The sequence below is a fragment of the Lissotriton helveticus genome, chromosome 10, assembly GCF_964261635.1.
Source record: "Lissotriton helveticus chromosome 10, aLisHel1.1, whole genome shotgun sequence".
Taxonomy (NCBI): domain Eukaryota; kingdom Metazoa; phylum Chordata; class Amphibia; order Caudata; family Salamandridae; genus Lissotriton; species Lissotriton helveticus.
This window is the reverse complement of record NC_136071.1, coordinates 415856474-415875695: the sequence shown is the minus strand read 5'-3', so window position 1 is coordinate 415875695 and position 19222 is coordinate 415856474. Positions and strand designations below refer to the sequence as shown.

Here is a 19222-nt window from a genome sequence, read left to right as displayed (position 1 = left end):
AGTTGTCACCAAGACCGCCAGCGTCTCCGTGACCTGAAGACATCCAGAGGGCACCACCACACTTCGTACCACACTGCTGGTCTCACCAATGATGGAGTTCACTGCCAACACTGAGCCTCTGCTTGCACTGCGACCTGTGGGCACTGCACTTTGCACCACCTCGCTTCACTCCACCGCCCTGGTCTCATCGATGATGCAGCTGTGGTCTGCACCAAGGTCTGGGAGCAGCGCTCATAAGCCCCGTCCCACACCACAGCCTTGGCTCACCACACTAGACCACTGATCTTCGACTGATGCAGTTCCTTGCACAGTGACAATTTGCACCACGACGAGCACCTCCCCACTTCACATTGCAGCCCTGGCATCACTGATGCCACTGGACTCTCGCCACGAAGCCGCTGCCTGCACTGCAACCTGAGAGCACCGCATGCCACACCATTCCGCTTCACACCACAGGCTCAACCCCAGCAGAGGCCGGGCCGCACAGCTGCTGCCATCTGAGACAAAAGGTACTGCTTAAAGAGTCTTCCAAAACTGCAGCCAGGCCGCACTGCCATGGTCGTGGGATTTGCTGATCCACACCACTGAGGTAGTCAGGGACAGAGCTATCCACTTCAAGGAACTGTTTTTGAAGTCTATATTTGCTTTATGAATATTTTGAATAACTGTATGTCGGATTTTTATCGTTTTGGTCCTGTTTTGCACATATAAATATTAGATATTTTTGTAAATCTGGTTTGGTGTCCTTTTGTAGTGTTTTCACTGTATTACTGTATGTTATGTGCAAAAGCTGTATACACTGCCTCTGCGGAAATATGGGGCAGCACCAAAATTATGACCAGGGAAAACCTGGTCTTACCCTGGCAAAACGAGGAGAAATACTTTATTTCTCCCCGTTCTTCCTGTTTCTATGTGTGATCCACTGTGCAGTGCAAATAGAAACAGCAAACCACCATTGATTGTTTATTTGCAGGAAGGTGTCCCTTCCTGAACATAAACAATCATTAAAAGAAAATCATGCATTGCAACTTCTATGTGTGCTGTATTCTGCAGTATGCATAGAACTTACAAAACCCCATTACCGATTGTTTATGTGCAGAAAGGGATACCTTCCTGCACATAAGAAATCTTACCCTGCAACGGAGGCCCGCTTGCACAATGGTGCAAGAGTGCCTGCGTAGACGCTTGGCAGCTACATTTAGAGCCAGCGCTGGTGAAACGCAGGGTTGCACCATATTGTTGTAAATAAGGTGCTGTCCTGTGTTTCAGAAGTGGTGGTGCCCTGCGTTACACCAAAAATGCTAACTCCGCACTCCGTTACTTCCTTGCACATTTTCTCCTAAAGCTGCTCTGAACTAGAGGACAGTGAATTGACGAGCCTGGAAAAGGCAGATCGATAGTAGCTAGGGAATAATTCGGTTTATGATAAGAACCTGGTTGTCTGTTTTTATCATTTTACACCAGAAATACAGGGGGAAAATATTGTGTTTTTTACTTTGCATTTATTTTTAATAATGGAAATATAAAGAAATTAGGTCTTACTTTTAGAGGCTCTCCATGATGTGGATCATGAATGCTAGGCCAGGTCCTGTGCAGATTGGCAGAATGTGTAGCCAAAAAAAAGGGCGAGCTTTCCTTAAATACCTACAGATGTGCACCTATTTGTACTATAATGCTGTAATTCTTAGGAGTGTGTTATTGTAGTATATATGGCTGCTTATATTATAACAGACCATCAGGAGTTTTTGCAATTTTCCACCTTGTCAGTTACTAAAATGTGTATATAATTTTCCCCCAATACACTTGGATAGTTATGTAATTCCATTTTCGGCTTCATACGTGCAGTCTAATATGCCTGGTGCACATATTAGTTCTAAATATCTTTTAATTCAAACATGTACTTCCGGTTCCTTTGGTAAATGTGGACATGCCATCGGAGTATCAGCTGCCAGATGTGCATATATCAGGAATTGATCAATTCTTTAGTTGTGTTGTGAAGTATTTTCTACTACCCTGTGGTGGTTGGCACTGGGTAGTTAGAGTTAGGACCACATTTTCTTAGGAAACATTTTTTGGGGTTTGTTTATAACTTTGGTAGCTTTTGAAGAATCTTCACAGAACTGTAAAATAAAAAGTTGCGTACACCTCTATTCCTTCCTGAAAAGGTCTGGGTGATCCGCCAAGTGGGGACTGAAAAGAAGGGAGGGTCCTAAAATGCATTTTCTGTAATCATTTTTCCATTGGAAAATTAAACACAGCTACAGCCGGAACGGCTGAACAGAATTACACCATATTTGACAGCAAGTAAGATCTTGTTCCAGAAAGTATGCTTTTAGTGATTTGTTGTAACTACATTCAGTAGTTTTTGAGAAATTAAGATTCAAAAGCTTTGTATATTTCCCGCTGCAGAGGACACTGAGCTGGGAGATCTTGAGATAAGATCTGAATGGCTACCACCACATCAACAAAGATTTTAGGTCTAGGAGACTGAGTTCCCTACCCTGAAAATAAGGTTCAAAAAGATATAGAAAGGCAGGGTAGGGCTACCCTGCCCCACCCAACCTAGTGGGGGCGTTCCAGAGGAAGCCACCATGAGGCAAAAACATATTTTTATTTAATTTGTATAGAAAATATGTACTTTAACCCCCCCCCCCTTCAGGGTGGAACAGGGCCAGTGGGCCAGGAAATCTGTTTTATAGTAGAGGAGGGTGTGCCCCCCTTTCCCAGCCTCTTTGAGACCCCAGAGATCCCTTCCCCAGGGCCGATATTTAATTAAAGGGGACTCCCTGAGCCTTCATCAGTCCCTGGGTTGCCCAATCCTGAGTCAATATATAATTAAAGGGGAGGTGGAGTGGGATCTCTCTCCCCAAGACTCCTTGTGGCCCCAGATACCTCAACCTCTGGGGCCGATAATTAAATAACAGAAAAGGGGCTTGTGGAGTCCCTCCCAAAGTCATTGTCTGGCCAGTGTGTCTCCATCAGGGACAGCTCTTGCAGACTGAGGTTTCCCTGTGTGCAAGAGCACAGGCAGGGACCTGCTTTGTGCTCTAAACCGGCAAGAGCAGAAAGCTGGCAGCACATACCTTTACCTGCTTGCTTTATCACAGGCAGGGAAACACAGAATTGCTCCCGCATGTCGGGAGCAAAAAAACTGCTCCCACAGGGTGGGAGCCATGCTGGCTCTCGTTGCACCTGGGGTAGGTGCATGCAGGGGAGCCAGCAGGGCTGTAGGGGACATGGATGTTCCCCATAGACTCCCACCATGGGACATATTGTGGAGTGCCCTTGGTGGGCACTGGGACACCTCACAAAAGATTCAGGCTCGTACTGGGTTAGGGTATCCCTGGGGCTCCCCTCGAGACCCCTCATAAAAATGTGTAATCTGTCCCCAGCTTCATCCTTGCCGTATTTTAAAGGTGTGGTAGACATGAGTCCCTTCTCTCTATTTTGTATCCTTGTGAGTAATAACGCCATTTTGTCTCCTCTTCATGATGCAGTGCTGTATATAATTTATAGTCAAGTGTCCCTAAAGGCTCAGATGCCTTTGGTAGTTCTGTTCATACTCTTTACTGTCTGCTGTGCTTTCACTTTCTGGAGTTCTGCATGCTTTAGTTCATGCATTCCTTCTGCAACCTTGTGTCTTTGTTTTTCAGATTTCACCTGACTCTGTAAGTGGTTCCCATACATTTTCCTCTTCCCCTTCACATTGAAAACCTACCAAACCATCCTTGCCGAATAAACTAGATTTTAATAAAACCAAAAGTATTCTCATATTACCTATGCCAAAAAGTGTCTGTATGCTATCTTATGCTATCTTATGTAGTGCTCTAGGTTGTGATGTCATGTTGAGTTTCGGGATATCCCACCATTCAGTTCTCAATTAACTGTAGTGCACAGCCTGAAATGTACTCATCAAGGCATTCAATGTCCGTGAATGTTTGTACATGAATTGGCTGAGATAGTACAGAATCTGAAATATGTGGAGGGAAATAGAAGGAGTAGCTCCAAGTGCTTTAAAATACGGCAAGGATGAAGCTGGGGACAGATTACACATTTTTATGAGGGGTCTCGAGGGGAGCCCCAGGGATACCCTAACCCAGTACGAGCCTGAATCTTTTGTGAGGTGTCCCAGTGCCCACCAAGGGCACTCCACAATATGTCCCACGGTGGGAGTCTATGGGGAACATCCATGTCCCCTACAGCCCTGCTGGCTCCCCTGCATGCACCTACCCCAGGTGCAACGAGAGCCAGCATGGCTCCCACCCTGTGGGAGCAGTTTTTTTGCTCCCGACATGCGGGAGCAATTCTGTGTTTCCCTGCCTGTGATAAAGCAAGCAGGTAAAGGTATGTGCTGCCAGCTTTCTGCTCTTGCCGGTTTAGAGCACAAAGCAGGTCCCTGCCTGTGCTCTTGCACACAGGGAAACCTCAGTCTGCAAGAGCTGTCCCTGATGGAGACACACTGGCCAGACAATGACTTTGGGAGGGACTCCACAAGCCCCTTTTCTGTTATTTAATTATCGGCCCCAGAGGTTGAGGTATCTGGGGCCACAAGGAGTCTTGGGGAGAGAGATCCCACTCCACCTCCCCTTTAATTATATATTGACCTCGGGATTGGGCAACCCAAGGACTGATGAAGGCTCAGGGAGTCCCCTTTAATTAAATATCGGCCCTGGGGAAGGTATCTCTGGGGTCTCAAAGAGGCTGGGAAAGGGGGGCACACCCTCCTCTACTATAAAAACAGATTTCCTGGCCCACTGGCCCTGTTCCACCCTGAAGGAGGGGGGGGGGGGGTTAAAGTACATATTTTCTATACAAATTAAATAAAAATATGTTTTTGCCTCATGGTGGCTTCCTCTGGAACGCCCCCACCAGGTCGGGTGGGACAGGGTAGCCCTACCCTGCCTTACTATATCTTTTTGAACCTTATTTTCAGGGTAGGGAACTCAGTCTCCTAGACCTAAAATCTTTGATAATCTATGTAGAGCAATCACTATTTCCCCAGGTGACAAATTACTGAGCTACCGTTAGAGGCAGTTTTTTAATTTCAGAAATTAGCTGGTCATACAAATGGTCCAAACACACTTCAAGGAATCTTGCTGTGCTGCCCTGCTACAAAACAAAAGGGTATGAATGTGCCCTATCAATAAGATAGGGCGCATTCCTGTCTTTTTCCCCTACGTTGGCGCACAATGGCTGGCATGCACCACACGGGCACCCTTGCGCCATGGTGCAAGGCTGCCTGTGTTGCAGAGATGATTGTTGTTGTGCAGGAAGGGACGCCTTCCTGCACAAAATTAATCAATCCAGGCGATTTCCTCTTTCTATGTGTGTCGCAGAATATGGCACACATAGAAAAAGGAAAAAAGAGGAGAAATTAAAACATTTATCCTCATAGCACCTCCCAAACACCACCCTTGGGGTGGTGTTAGACTCTGACGCATTAGACGCAGTTTTTTAACTTCGGAAATTAGCTGGTCTTCAAAATGGTGCAAACACACTTGGTGCCTCATTTAAGAGGTTTTGGTGCAGGACAGTGCTGCAAGGAATCTTGCTGTGCTGCCTTGTGACAAAACAAAAGGGTACGAATGTGCCCTATCAATAAGATAGGGCACATTCCTGTCTTTTTCCCCTACGTTGGCGCACAATGGCTGCCATGCACCACACAGGTGCCATGGTGCAAGACTGCCTGTGTTGCAGAGCTGATTGTTGTTGTGCAGGAAGGGATGCCTTCCTGCAAAAAAGCAATCAATCCAGGCGATTTCCTCTTTCTATGTATGTCGCAGAATAAGGCACACATAGGAAAAGGAAAAAAGAGGAGAAATGAAAACATGTATCCTCATAGCACCTCCCAAACACCACCCTTGGGGTTGTGTTAGATTCTGATGCATTTCAAGATTTACATTTTCTGGTAAATCTGGGAATGCTTCAGATTCCATGGGTTTTTAATGGAAACACCAACAGCAACACCCATGGAATGCCCCTTTCACACAGTTTTCTGCTTGAAAGGGGCACATATTTACAAGGCCATGAAAAGCCATGTAAAGTGGATTTACATGGCCTTGTAAGTATGCCGTGGCACATTGTACCAGTAGAACTTAAAAAAGGGATATTCGAGGAGGGCAAAAGTGCCGTTAGGGCCTCATGAGGCCCTTGGATAATAGAACTGCCACAATTCATCCTTGGCAAGGTCAAAAGCAAAATGGATCTCCAGCCATGGCAGATAGGAGCACCAAGGAGACTACCACCCCTGTCATGAGTCACTCACCTAAACAACTGCTCAGTTCCCTCTGAATGACGACTGGACCTGATCCCCTCCATGTGCCTACCTCGGTAGACCAGCACGACAGCAACAAGAAACTGGAGTGCGGGGACCGCAGAAGGCCAGAGACATCTGGAACCTTGGAAGAAGGAGAGACGCACAACCAGTCAACCTTAAATTAGGTCCTCTGCTGTCTGAGGAGTCACATCCAGGAGCTAACTAGACTCTATGTATAGGATGACCACATAGCAGTGGAGCTGTTTTCGCTGGGGGAGCATTCAGGGGAAGTGTCGGGATCCTGTCGCTGAGTGCAATCACACATCGTCAACACCGCATGTGGTGCCTTCTACCTCTCTTGTATAACCTGCTCCAGATTGGGGTGGCTTGTAGTTGAGGTAGGGGGCTCCTGTTCCTCCTATGCCGCCCTCTACGACAGGCTCCGGGAATGACAGCTTGTTGTGCAGACCCTTCAATCCATGTCCGCAGCACCTGGTGACCAGTAGATTCCAGTCAGTTCCAGACCTGTTCAGTGGCATCACAGAATTGCGTGTTACCATCTGAGACCACTCACAGCATTGCCAGGAAGAGGAGGGAGTATTAGATGCCCAAATCTCTGAGGTCTCGCTTAACCACTGGAAATGTCCCCCTCAGCCTTTGCATCCCGAGGCATATTCAAGGAAGAAAAGTATTGTGGAGTTATCTACTTTCACTACCCCCAGCTTGCTTACCTCCCCCAGGACAGTTGCAATCCCTGTAGGAGGTGGAATAAAAAGGGTCCAGGACCTCTTCCTAGTGGCAGATGGCTCGCCGGCACTCAATGGGACCACTCCACAACAATGAATGGGGAGAGTGCACCTGCTTGCAGTTGGTCACCCAACCATGTCTCACTATATGCCACTGCATCAGCTCCTTCTGCTCCCTTGGGCAGACCCGCCGCCCGCACATTGTTCCACTGAGAGAAGCCCTCCACTCTTCTTTCTAGTTACTTCACAAATGGCCTTAGGAACTGTACCACCAATGCTGCATTCCGGGTGAACTTGGGACCGTTCGTGCTCAATACTGTGTACCTTGTCAGTCAGCTTGAGATGATTTGCGTCATCCAGTGTGAAATTGACTGATTTTGTCAAAGTGGCCCTAAAGGGAAGTGCACATTTGTTCAAGGGAGGTACCTATTTTTGCCACAGCTGCGAGTACCAAGTCTAGTTTGGAGTCCAGGGTGTCTGCTGTCACCTACCTGCTGCCAACAACCCCCAGCCACTCGGTCCACCGACATAGAGGAGCGGTAAGGTGTTGGCACTGCTTCCATCTGCAGGCAGCCCATTGTTGTGCCAGACACCCAGGCACTATGTATGACATGCGGTTCAGAGCTGTGTGGCCAGCCGACCCCTCTCCTCCAGTCAGGTGTATGCTAGCCAGGAATCTTCATTTGGGTGGCACCAAAGGAAATCAATTAATCGATCAGTCAGGGCCTTTTAAAGTGTGGCTACTCACCCGTGAGGGTCTCAAGGTGCTGGGGGAGGGGGCTGCTGGTTTGACAGGGTGGTGGATCATTTGAAGAGCCAGGTCTTGAGCTCTTTCCTGAATTAGGTCAGCAACGTGCTTTGCCTGTGGTGCAGGAGCAGGGTGTTCCAGGTCTTGGCGGCGAGGTCGGAGAATGACTTTCCTCCTGTTCTGGTCTTGTTGATCCTGCGGATGGAGGCAAATGTGAGATGGGAGAATGAGAGTTGTCTGGTGGGTACGTGGAATGTGAGGCGCTGGTTCAGGTATTTGGGTCCTTCATCGTATAGAGCTTTGTAGGCATGAGTGATGAGTTTGAAAGTGACACTCTTGTTTACTGGGAGCCAGTTGAGTTGTGTGAAGTGTTGCATGATGTGGCTGTGACGGGGGATGTCAAGGACCAGTCTGGATGCAGCATTGTGGACGTTCTGTAGTTTCTTGAGCTGTATCTGGGTGATGCCGTCATAGAGTGCGTTGCCGTAGTTGAGTCTGGTGGTGATGAGTGCATGTGTGACCATCTTTCTGGTTTCTGTGGGGATCCATCTGAATGTCTTTCGAAGCAGGCAAGGAAACTATTCAGATGGTGGCGGTTCAAAGTGAGTAATGGGTCCAGTTTGATGCAGAGGTCCGTGCATGGCTTGTATAGGTGTAGGGAGATCCCAGATGGGCTGGCCAATAGGAGTCATCTCAGGCTGAAGGGGTGGGTCCCAGGATGAGTTTTATGGTCCTGTATAAGTTGAGGGTGTGGCAGCTGTCTTTCATCCAGGTAGTAACAGCCTTCATTCCACTGTGGAAGTTGCTTCTGGCTGTTGTGGGTTAATTGGTGAGGGAGAGGATCAGCTGGGTGTTGTCGTCGTAGGAGACAATGTAGAGTCTCTGGCTTCTAACGATGGCTGCAAGGGGGGCCATATAGATGTTGAAAAGGATAGGGCTCATGGAGGAGCTCCAGAGTACTTCACATCTGTTCTTCATGGGTTCTGAGAGGAACAGCGGTAGTCTGACTCCCTTGGTCCGGATGGTGAGGAAGGAGTGGATCTAGTCCAAAGCCTTCTTGCGGACATCACAGCAAAAAAAATGGTAAAAGTGGAATACATTTTATACAAAAAGAAATTAGAACATCACCATCGAATAAGCAATATATAATCAAATAAATGCAATTTATTCTCTAATCATGGCATGATTATAGAGGACAGCATGATTGTCTTCACATTTCTAAAACCGGTACTTGAAAAAAAGGGGGGGGGGCTCAGGAAGGAATGTGTGCCTATGAGGGTTGTAGAGAATGAAATGCAATGTGCAATATATACATCAAAGAACACTGAAATCTATCCAGCCTTATGAATGCAAGTCAATACAAAATACACATAGCATTATTCTGACACAGATAGTTAATTTCTGTCATATGTGCTTCTTTAGTTATGTACAGACATTCATGCCATACTTTATAAGTTGGGCATTGATGGCCTTCTCTATAACCTTGGTTGGGGTAATGTCGGTATGAAGTTCTTAAGGTCTGTCAGGTCTGAGGATGGTTTCTTTGGCATAGGGTTGATCTTGGCGTGTTTGCAGTCATCGAGGAAAGTGGTGGTTTTGATGGAGCAGTTGATGGTGAGGGCAATGGCGGTGGCTGCTCTGTGGAAGATGTGGTATTGGCAGGGATCCATCTGGGAACCTGAGTGGATACTCTTCATGGCCTTGAGTGTGGTACTCTGTTGTAGTGATGGGGGTCCAGCAGAGCACGGTCTGTTGGGGTGTGGCTTGGTTGTGTACAATGATGATTGGTGTGTTGGCCGGATCTGGGGTCTCGAAGCTGTCTTAGAACTTCCTTGTGGTAGAAGAAGGTGCCGAGTTTGTTGCAAAGGTCTTAGGAGGGGGTACGTTTGTGGTCTCACTATAGGGCCTGGTGTACTCCTTGACAATGGTGAAGAGTTCCTTGCTTTTGTGTGCGTTGGTGTTGATTCAGTCTTGGAGGGCCATTTTCTTAGTGGTTTTCAGGGGGAGATTGTGTGCGTTGACAGCAGATTATGAGGTTGTGTGAATGTCTGGTTTTTTATGTGCCACCCTTTCTTCTTGAGATGTTTGCAGGTGCATCTGGACTCATGGAGGGCGGAAGTTAACCAGCTGTCATTCTTGGAGTGTTGTGCGCCTGATCTTTTCTGGAGGTGTGCCAGGGTGTCTGCGCAGTTGAAGATCCATTGGTGCAGGTTGCGAACTGCGGTTTTGGCAGAGTGGTGGTGCTAAGGGAATTGGTGAGAAGTTCTTCGGTGGCCTTAAACCAGCTGCGAGGTGGGACGATGATGGTGGTTGTATACAATGGGCGTGGTGAAGGTGAGATATATGCAATAATGGTCGGTCCAGGAAAGTTCAGTGGTGTGGCTGTCGTTGAAGTTACCGCTGGTGGAGAAGACGGGGTCGAGCTGCTTGAGTTCGATGTTGCTGTGGTTCTCCAGGAGGGAGGTGGTATTCTGGGGACTGGGGTTGGCCAGCTGGAAGTTGAGGTCTCCGATTAAGATGTAGTTGGTTGAAGTAAAAGCCTGGGGTGCAATGAGGTCTGTGATGGTGTCGGTGAAGGGGGGTCAGAAGCTGGGGGGGCTGTAGATGAGGGTCTCGTGGAGGCTGGTGTTGGGGTTGGTCCATATCTGGAAGTGGAGGTGTTCCATGGTTGCTGTTGATTCATTAAAGTGCGTGGCAGTCAGAGTGTGCTTTTGTGGACTATGCTGATGCCTCCTACTGGGTGGTCGGGCGGTTCTTGGTGGTGATTTTGTAGCCGATGGGGATGGCAATGTCCAGTCTGGAGCAGGAGTTGGTCCAGGTTTCCATGAAAAAGCCGATGACTGGAGAGGTGCCATCATGGAGGTCCCAGATTTTGGTGCTGGAGGAGGAGGATGCAGTTGAGCTGGTCTACTATGCTGTTGGTCGGCTGGGTGGTGAGAGAAGCTGCTGTGTTGCCATTGCAGAAGCTGATGTTGCAGTTTCGTCAGTCGAAGTATCCAAGGGTATTCTTCAGTGATGCTAGATGGCAGGCGGTGTGGTGTCCAGGGTTGCGGGCTAAGAGGGTGCTGGCGTCGTAGCAGTGGAGTGTTTGAGAGACACAGTCCCTGGTGCTGGTTCTGGTCCAGGCACTGACAGACGCAGACGGGCTTGCCTTTGGTGCGCCAGTGTAGTGCTATAGAGGCAACCGCTGCATGCAGCCGCACAACTTATGCCATTCAGTAGTGCTGTGACAGGGGCTGGATAGCTGGAAGGTGGGAAACATAGTATTGGGAAAGGACACTGGAGGGGCAGGACAACTGGATCACAGCAGCAACGAGGGAGAAGACAGGGAAAAGGTAACAGAAAAAACAGAGCCAAACAAAGCAAAGAAAAAATACAAAGGCAGAGACAGAAAAGCAATGCAGAAGAGCTGAAAGAGGAACAGAGGCAGCAGACAAGAGGGACAGGAGGGCAGTAAAGTAGCAGAGCAGTGATATTCTACCACTGAACCACCCCTGATCTCTGGGTCAAAGGAACCAGCAGCAGCAGATGGGGACAGCTGAAGCGGCTCCCAGATGGTGCTGCAATGTGGAAGGATTCAGAAAAGGGGGTGGTGATGAACAGAGTGTCTGAATTAAGCAGACCACTCTTACCCAGTCCAAAGATCAGGGCTTGACCCATCACCGTTATTTAGCTCACTGCCCCATCCCAACTCAGAACCTGGCTATATGCAAATTAGTCTGTCCCTGGCCCAGTGCATCATGGGAACAGGGCAGACCAAACTACCAAGCCAATTCTTCAGCAGAAAGGAGACAAGCTACCGGGGACCGGTTTCTGGCATTTCAGCCTCGTCGGCCCGGCTTGCTTGAATCCTGATGGAGCAGTGAGCAAGGGACTCATGTCTGAGTATACCCTGCCACACCTATAGTGGCCAAAAACGATTCAGAAAAGGGGGTGGTGATGAACAGAGTGTCTGAATTAAGCAGACCACTCTTACCCAGTCCAAAGATCAGGGCTTGATCCATCACCGTTATTTAGCTCACTGCCCCATCCCAGCTCAGAACCTGGCTATATGCAAATTAGTCTGTCCCTGGCCCAGTGCATCATGGGAACAGGGCAGACCAAACTACCAAGCCAATTCTTCACCAGAAAGGAGACAAGCTACCGGGGACCGGTTTCTGGCATTTCAGCCTCGTCGGCCAGGCTTGCTTGAATCCTGATGGAGCAGTGAGCAAGGGACTCATGTCTGAGTATACCCTGCCACACCTATAGTGGGCAAAAACGATTCAGAAAAGGGGTGGTGATGAACAGAGTGTCTGAATTAAGCAGACCACTCTTACCCAGTCCAAAGATCAGGGCTTGATCCATCACCGTTATTTAGCTCACTGCCCCATCCCAGCTCAGAACCTGGCTATATGCAAATTAGTCTGTCCCTGGCCCAGTGCATCATGGGAACAGGGCAGACCAAACTACCAAGCCAATTCTTCACCAGAAAGGAGACAAGCTACCGGGGACCGGTTTCTGGCATTTCAGCCTCGTCGGCCCGGCTTGCTTGAATCCTGATGGAGCAGTGAGCAAGGGACTCATGTCTGAGTATACCCTGCCACACCTATAGTGGCCAAAAACGATTCAGAAAAGGGGGTGGTGATGAACAGAGTGTCTGAATTAAGCAGACCACTCTTACCCAGTCCAAAGATCAGGGCTTGATCCATCACCGTTATGTGGAAGGAGCAAGTCCATTAAGGGATAGCCTCCGTACACCCTAAAGCACACAAACAGGGGTTGAGGAAAGGCAGCACCACTCGGTAGCCTTTGCCAATCTAACAGTGGTGACCAGATTCTGTGTTCTCCAGTGCCCCAGTGAGTAACGGCAGATCAAGTTGCATGCCAAGGGCTTGGACCGGAACTTACCCCTGTGCCCCTGGTACCCGCTGCCACGAATGGCCATTATCTGTGACTTGAGCCAGTTAGTGGAGTCCCCACCAGTCTAGTGTGGTATCCTCAGTGATGTGGGTCCTCCGCAGCTCAAGGAGTGCTCAGAACATGGTGTGTGGTACCCACAGACACTAGGCCTGGGCCCTGGAAATAGTCAGAATATCGCGCTTTTTATTGTCGACTTGCACTAATATCGAGTGCAAAATATCGGGATACAAAAATATCAACTGTCATAATATCGTGGTACAGAATATCGTTTCTAAGGTAAGTAATATCTTTTTTAACAATATCGAAGTCATTAATATTGTTAACAAAATATTGAAGTCATTAATATGGTTAGCAAAAATTTAGGGGCCCATTAGGATGGCGTGCGGATTGCCCCCGCCAGGCTGGTGGTAGCCACCGCCAGCCTGGCGGGGGCAATCCGCCCGCCATCCGCACCTATATTCCCCCCGCCATATTAGCGGGAAGACCGTCTGCCGCTTTTCCGCCCCGGGCACCATATTATGATGGGCTGCTTTGGATGCCTTTCCGTGGCAGCATTGCCGCCACGGAATGGCATGCGGTCTTCACTCTGGGGGCCACCTGCGGGCCCTCAGAGTGAAGCAGAGGTGGGGGGTGCACACGGGGGGTACCCCCCTGCATTTGCATAGACAAAGCGGCAGGCACCACGCGGTGCCTGCTGCTTTGTCTATGCAAATGCATTAATGCAATTTTAGCATTGTGGTGGGCGGTGCTGAGAGCACCGCCCGCCACAATGCTAAAAATGCAGGATGTGCCCGCCATTGTGACGGGCACATCCTACTACCCCCCACAGGACCCCCGCCCTTATGGCGGGCGGTCCCAATCCCTGTGAGGATGGCGGGCGGGCAAAGTCCGCCCGCCATCCTAATGAGCTCCATAGTTGTTAAAAATATCGTTTTTTAGTTAGTGTTGTGTATTTTAGTATGTATTTTAAATGTGTGTTCTATTTTTTGTCTAAGTTTTGCATTTGTTTTTTAATATATGTATGTATCCATTTGGCATTAAGACCATCACCGATGCAGACGACACTCAGCTCGTAGTAGCATTAAATCACTCTGAGGGGTCGTCTAGCACCCTAGGTCCTTGCCTAGAGGCAGTGGCCAAATGGATGGAAATCTCATGCCTCAAGCTCAACGGGAACAAAACAGAGATTATGTTCCTGGGCCACCCTCCTCCTTCTATCGCTGCTCTCCTGTGGCCAGTATGCCTTGGCCCTGCCCCACCTCCAAAGGCACAGATCAAGAGCCTTGGCACATGGCTTGACAGTTCCCTTAATCTTAACCACCAGGCCACTAAGCTCTCAGCCACCTGTTACGGCCTGATGAGATTGCTGTGGAAAATCATCCCCCTCCTTCCCTTCCAGGCAAGAAGAATTTTGGTACAGGCCCTCATACTCTCCCACCTTGATTATTGGAATGCCCTATACCTGGGAGCTCCCCAATTTACCGTCCATAATCTGCAAATGATGCAGAAATGTGCAGTCCGTCAACTTCTCCAGATTCCCCGGTGTCAATCTGCAAAACCAGCACTGAGGAGCCTTCACTGTCTCCCAATTTCGGCCAGGATATAGTTTAAAGCCATGTGCCTGGCTCACAGAGCCATTTGGAATACTGGCCCCCCAAAGAGAAAACAATTTTTCTTCCCTTTGCATGCAATTTTTTACGAATTTTTCACTTTCACGTTTTTTTGATACTTTTAGACATTTTTAATCTCACCCTCAACACTATCACTTAGCACTCACAATTTCACTTTACCCACTCCGCAGTAAATCTGGCGTTGAAGCCCACTGGGGAGGCATTCGGCCTCTCCCAGTGGGGCCCGATGATGAAGCATGTCACCAACCAGGTTGGTGAGTGAGGGCCTTCTATACAAACCCAACTGGTCTTGTATACTTTTTCTATTCTGGTTGTCTTATTTAAAGTTTCTTTACACTCTTCTCTTGTTTTGAACGATATATTTGGGGATTAAGAGTGTACTACTGCATTTTCCCTACCTCTCTTTTTGTTGAACTTAAAAAATTCTACCCCAGAAATGCTCTAACCTTGGACATTTAAAGAATATGTGTAACCAGGCCCCTTATCCTTCTGTCTTTCAACAAAAACATCTATTCTCTACTTCCGGATATTTTTTGTTGAGAGCTTTGGGTGTATAGTATGCCATCCACTGAGACAAAAAGGCAATTTTTTAAAATTGGCAGCTAAAGCCATGCTCCCTAACTGTGATATGGCCTGCGACTCCTTACTTGAAAAGGTACCACATTGAGTTTCCCGGGTTACTCTTTCTAAACATTTCTCAACCAGTGGTGACTCACTTAGGGTGCACAAAGGATAGTACCAGTTATCCACCCCTCTTACTTTGGGACCAAATAGAGCAGTCACCAGTTTAGTCGGGGCACCACTAGATTAAAGATTTTATCTATTGAAAAATATATATAATCTGTAAATATTCAAAAAAGCCAGGCTTGCCCCAGTCACCGCTTCTATTCTGAACCTCTGTTCTGAATTAAAAACGCACTCCAGCTCTTCTAGACCACATTCATTCCAATTTCTAGGATGACTAGATTGAATTTGGAGACCAAGCTTTTACATTCACCTAGCTTCAGATAGTGAAACCCAGAAGAACTAGCTTGCCTAAAAAAGGGACTGTGGTCTAAGGGATTATTCCTGCAGAGCTTTATATCTGGTCCTCTTGGGGAGTTTAGAGGTTTTTAGTAATATCGGAATCTGCAAGACGGATTCCTCTACCATTTCATCCAAGAGAAAGTTGTCTAATTGACCGTTTGATGCCAACAGACGGGCTGTTAAATCTGAAAAAGCTGCTTCATAATATGTCCGAATTTGCGGTAATACTAACCCACCCTGGTTAAAATCTAATTGTAATTCAGAGAGTTTAACCCTGGGTGCTGTCTTACTCCAAACAAATTCTCTAAACATAGTTTCAAGCTCTTTAAAATAACTAATATTGTTTTTTATGGGTATATTTGTAAACAGAAAAAATGCGTAGCAGGAGTATAGACATTTTGATAAGGGCTACACGACTTAGTGGTAAAAGTGACCAATTATCCAACAAGTTTCAATTTTGACCTGCATGACCCCGTAGTTCAATTTATATAGCTGCCCATATTGATTAGATACATAAATCCCCAAATAACATATTGGATCCGACTTAAGGGCTTGATATTTAAGATTTCCAGGAATAAAATCACTATTAGTATTTAAAATTAGAATCTCAGTTTTGTTTTGGTCCATCTGTAATGAAACTGGTGCTCATGTAAAGCGCTCTGATACCCGATGTCTCGGGTCTAGTTTGCGCTATATAAAACAAAAAAAACAAAAAAATACCTATCATTACACACATCACTGTGGAGACTTAAATATGACGGTAATCACACATTATCACTGTGGGTACTTAAACGTCACTATAATCACAAAATATATTTGTGAGGATCTGTACACACTATCTCTGTGGGGACCTGGGCATGTCTATAATCACACACTATCTCTGCGAGGACCTGGGCATGTCTTTAATCATACTCTATCTCTGTGGGGACCTGGGCATGTCTATAATCACACACATTCTCTTTGGCAACTGTGGTACTATAGTCACACATCATCTCTGTGGGAAACAAGACATCTCTATAATCACACACTATCTCTGTGGGGACCTGGGCATGTCTATAATCACACACTATCTCTAAGGGGACCTGGGCAGGTCTATAATCACACACTATCTCTGTGGGGACCTGGGCAGGTCTATAATCACACACTATCTCTGTGGGGACCTGGGCATGTCTATAATCACACACTATCTCTGTGTGGACCTGGGCATGTCTATAATCACACACTATCTCTGTGGGGACCTAGGCATGTCTATAATCACACAATATCTCTGTCAGGACCTGGGCAAGTCTATAGTCACACACATTCTATTTGGTGACCGTGGTAATACTATAGTCACACACCATCTCTGTGGGGACTTGAACATTCATTTAATTACACACATGCTCTGTTTTCGCTTGAGCATCACCTGCTTTGCATTCGCTGTATGGGGCTTTGTGAATACAGCGATGTAGTAAAGTTAGACTTTTGGTCTAAGTTTACATTGTTGAAACTGAAAAGTACAAAAGTTAGATTTTTTGTCTACGCTTTCCCATTGTGAATCGGGCACTATTTTAATTAGGACTTAAAGACAATCATCTTTGTGCACCATCTCTGTGGGGACTTAAACATCACTATAATAACACTGTATTTGTATGGGCTTAAAAAAAAACTATAATAAAACACTGTCTTTGTGGGGAAGTGAACATCACTATAAAAACATACTATCTCTGTGGGGACTTGAGCATTCAAGTAACTAAACACTATCTCTGTTTTGACTTAAAGCACCAGGGTGTGCCATGAGGCATGGGGTCAAGACTGATTTTCATACAGCTGGGTCTCAACTGGAGTGCCAAAGTGAGCTAAAGACCGATGATGGATTCAACCCAGATCTGTGACTGGGGGTGAGTGACTGAAAAGTTTCAGCACTCAGTCCATCATCTCCTTGTGTTTGTTTTGTTTGCCCTAAGTTGAGACCCAGACGTGGGTCCCTTGCTCATTTTGCCACTGGATTCAAGCTAGCCTGGCTGATGAGGGGGTGTTATCCCAGAACCGGTCCCAGGATGCATGTTTTCGGTCCAGGGAAGACCTGGCTTAGCAGTTCTGGCTGGACTGTTCCCATGAGGCACAGGGCCAAGACGGATTTGCATATAGCTGGGGATGAACTGGGGTGGCAAAGTTAGCTAAAGAACGATGATGGATTCAACCCAGATCTGTGACATGGGATGAGTGACTCAAAGGTTTCACCTCTCCGTCCATCATCCCCTTTTGTTTGCTTCAACTTGAACATCATTAGCTTCACATTTTCTTTATGGGGTTTTGTGAATTTTGAAAAGTAGTAAAGTTAGACTTTTGGTCGAAATTTACCTTTGTGAATACTGAAAAGTAGTAAAGTTAGACTTTTTGTCTACGTTTACCCTTGTGAATCGGGCCCTATTTTAATGAGGACTTAAACACAATCACCTTCATGCACTATCACTGTGGGGACTTAAACATCGCTATAATAACACGCTATCTTTGTGGGGACTTGAACAATACTGTAATAAAACACTATCTTTGTGGGGACTTGAACTTCACTATAATAACACACCATCTCTGTGGGGACTTGAACATCTCTATGATAACACACTATCTCTGTGGGGACTTGAGCATTTCTATAATTACACGTAACCTCTGTGTGGACTTGAACATCATTAGCTTCACACCCTTTATAATGGGATTTAAGCTTTGAATGGACACACTATTTCACTATTTCAGTATCTCTGTGGGGACTTAAACATCTATTTTGGTAAAAATGTAAGCAGCTACTCAAGCTCTGGATTCCACTTGACCATATTCCTTTGTTCCATATGTTAATTTATTTATGTGTTAGTTCCCTTATCTCCTAAGATTTTAAGCACTAATAAATAGGTTAAATGCAGCTTTAAGTGTCTTTCATTAAGCATGATATGATATTTTCTGGCACATTAACATGATCTGCCTTTAATGTATACCCCTAATATATATGCGGCAATTCCTATATGAATATATTATGATGTTGTTTGTGTATATTGTCTCTAAAATAAACATTTAGCCATGTGCCTTCAACTGTATTCAATCACAAATAGTGTTACGGACTAGGTCCCCACAAGGATGGTAGCACGTGTTCAAGTCCCCACAAGGATGGTGCTGTGCGCACGATTAAATAACAATATATTTGCAAATTTGAAGTAGGATCCTGTATCATGATTTTTTTCTTAAAATTTTTCTGTTGTGTGTTTTGAAAACATTGGGAAAGGTTAGTCCCCACAAGGCTGGTATTCGCACATAGTCCCCACAAGGATGGTAACACGTGTATATGTGTGTATGTGTACTTTAAAATAATTAATGAACTGTTATCCTTAATATATTTTAAAACTTTAAAATTATAGAAAAATGAAATATTTATAAGTAATAAAAAATTAAAACATTCAACTATAAAAAAAAATTCACTTAAATTGCCCAATATAAACAGTGCAACAGTAGGAAAAGTGTTGAAGAGCAAAATAATTAAATTTACTATTCCAAATCCAGTGAGTGCAACAGTAGGGAAATAGTTGGATAGAACAGGGGTAAAAATAACTATTCCCACTCCAAACAGTGCAACAGTAGGGAAAGTAGTGGATAGCGGAGGGGAAAGAATTACTATTCCCACTCCAGGGAGAGCAACAGTAGGGAAAGTGTTGGATAGTAGAGGGGTAAAAATTACTATTCCAACTCCAAACAGTGCAACAGTAGGGAAAGTGTTGCATAGCGGAGGGGTAAAAATGACTATTCCCACTCCAGTAAGAGCAACAGTAGTGCAGGGGGCCTCCTCAGCACAGTCCAAACCATGAGCACTTCAGGCTGTGGTCGGAGGGGGGCCCTCCATATACCTTGCAAGGGGAGTCCCCTCAAGTTTCGTTACACTACTGCACCT

The 19222-nt window shown here is 46.3% G+C and overlaps 1 protein-coding gene across 2 annotated transcripts in view; it reads left to right on the top strand.

Annotated features, from left to right (window-relative positions):
- The window catches only part of RGS11 (regulator of G protein signaling 11), a 2073835-nt gene that overhangs the window by 25208 nt on the left and 2029405 nt on the right, over window positions 1-19222 (top strand). The window lies entirely within an intron of this gene.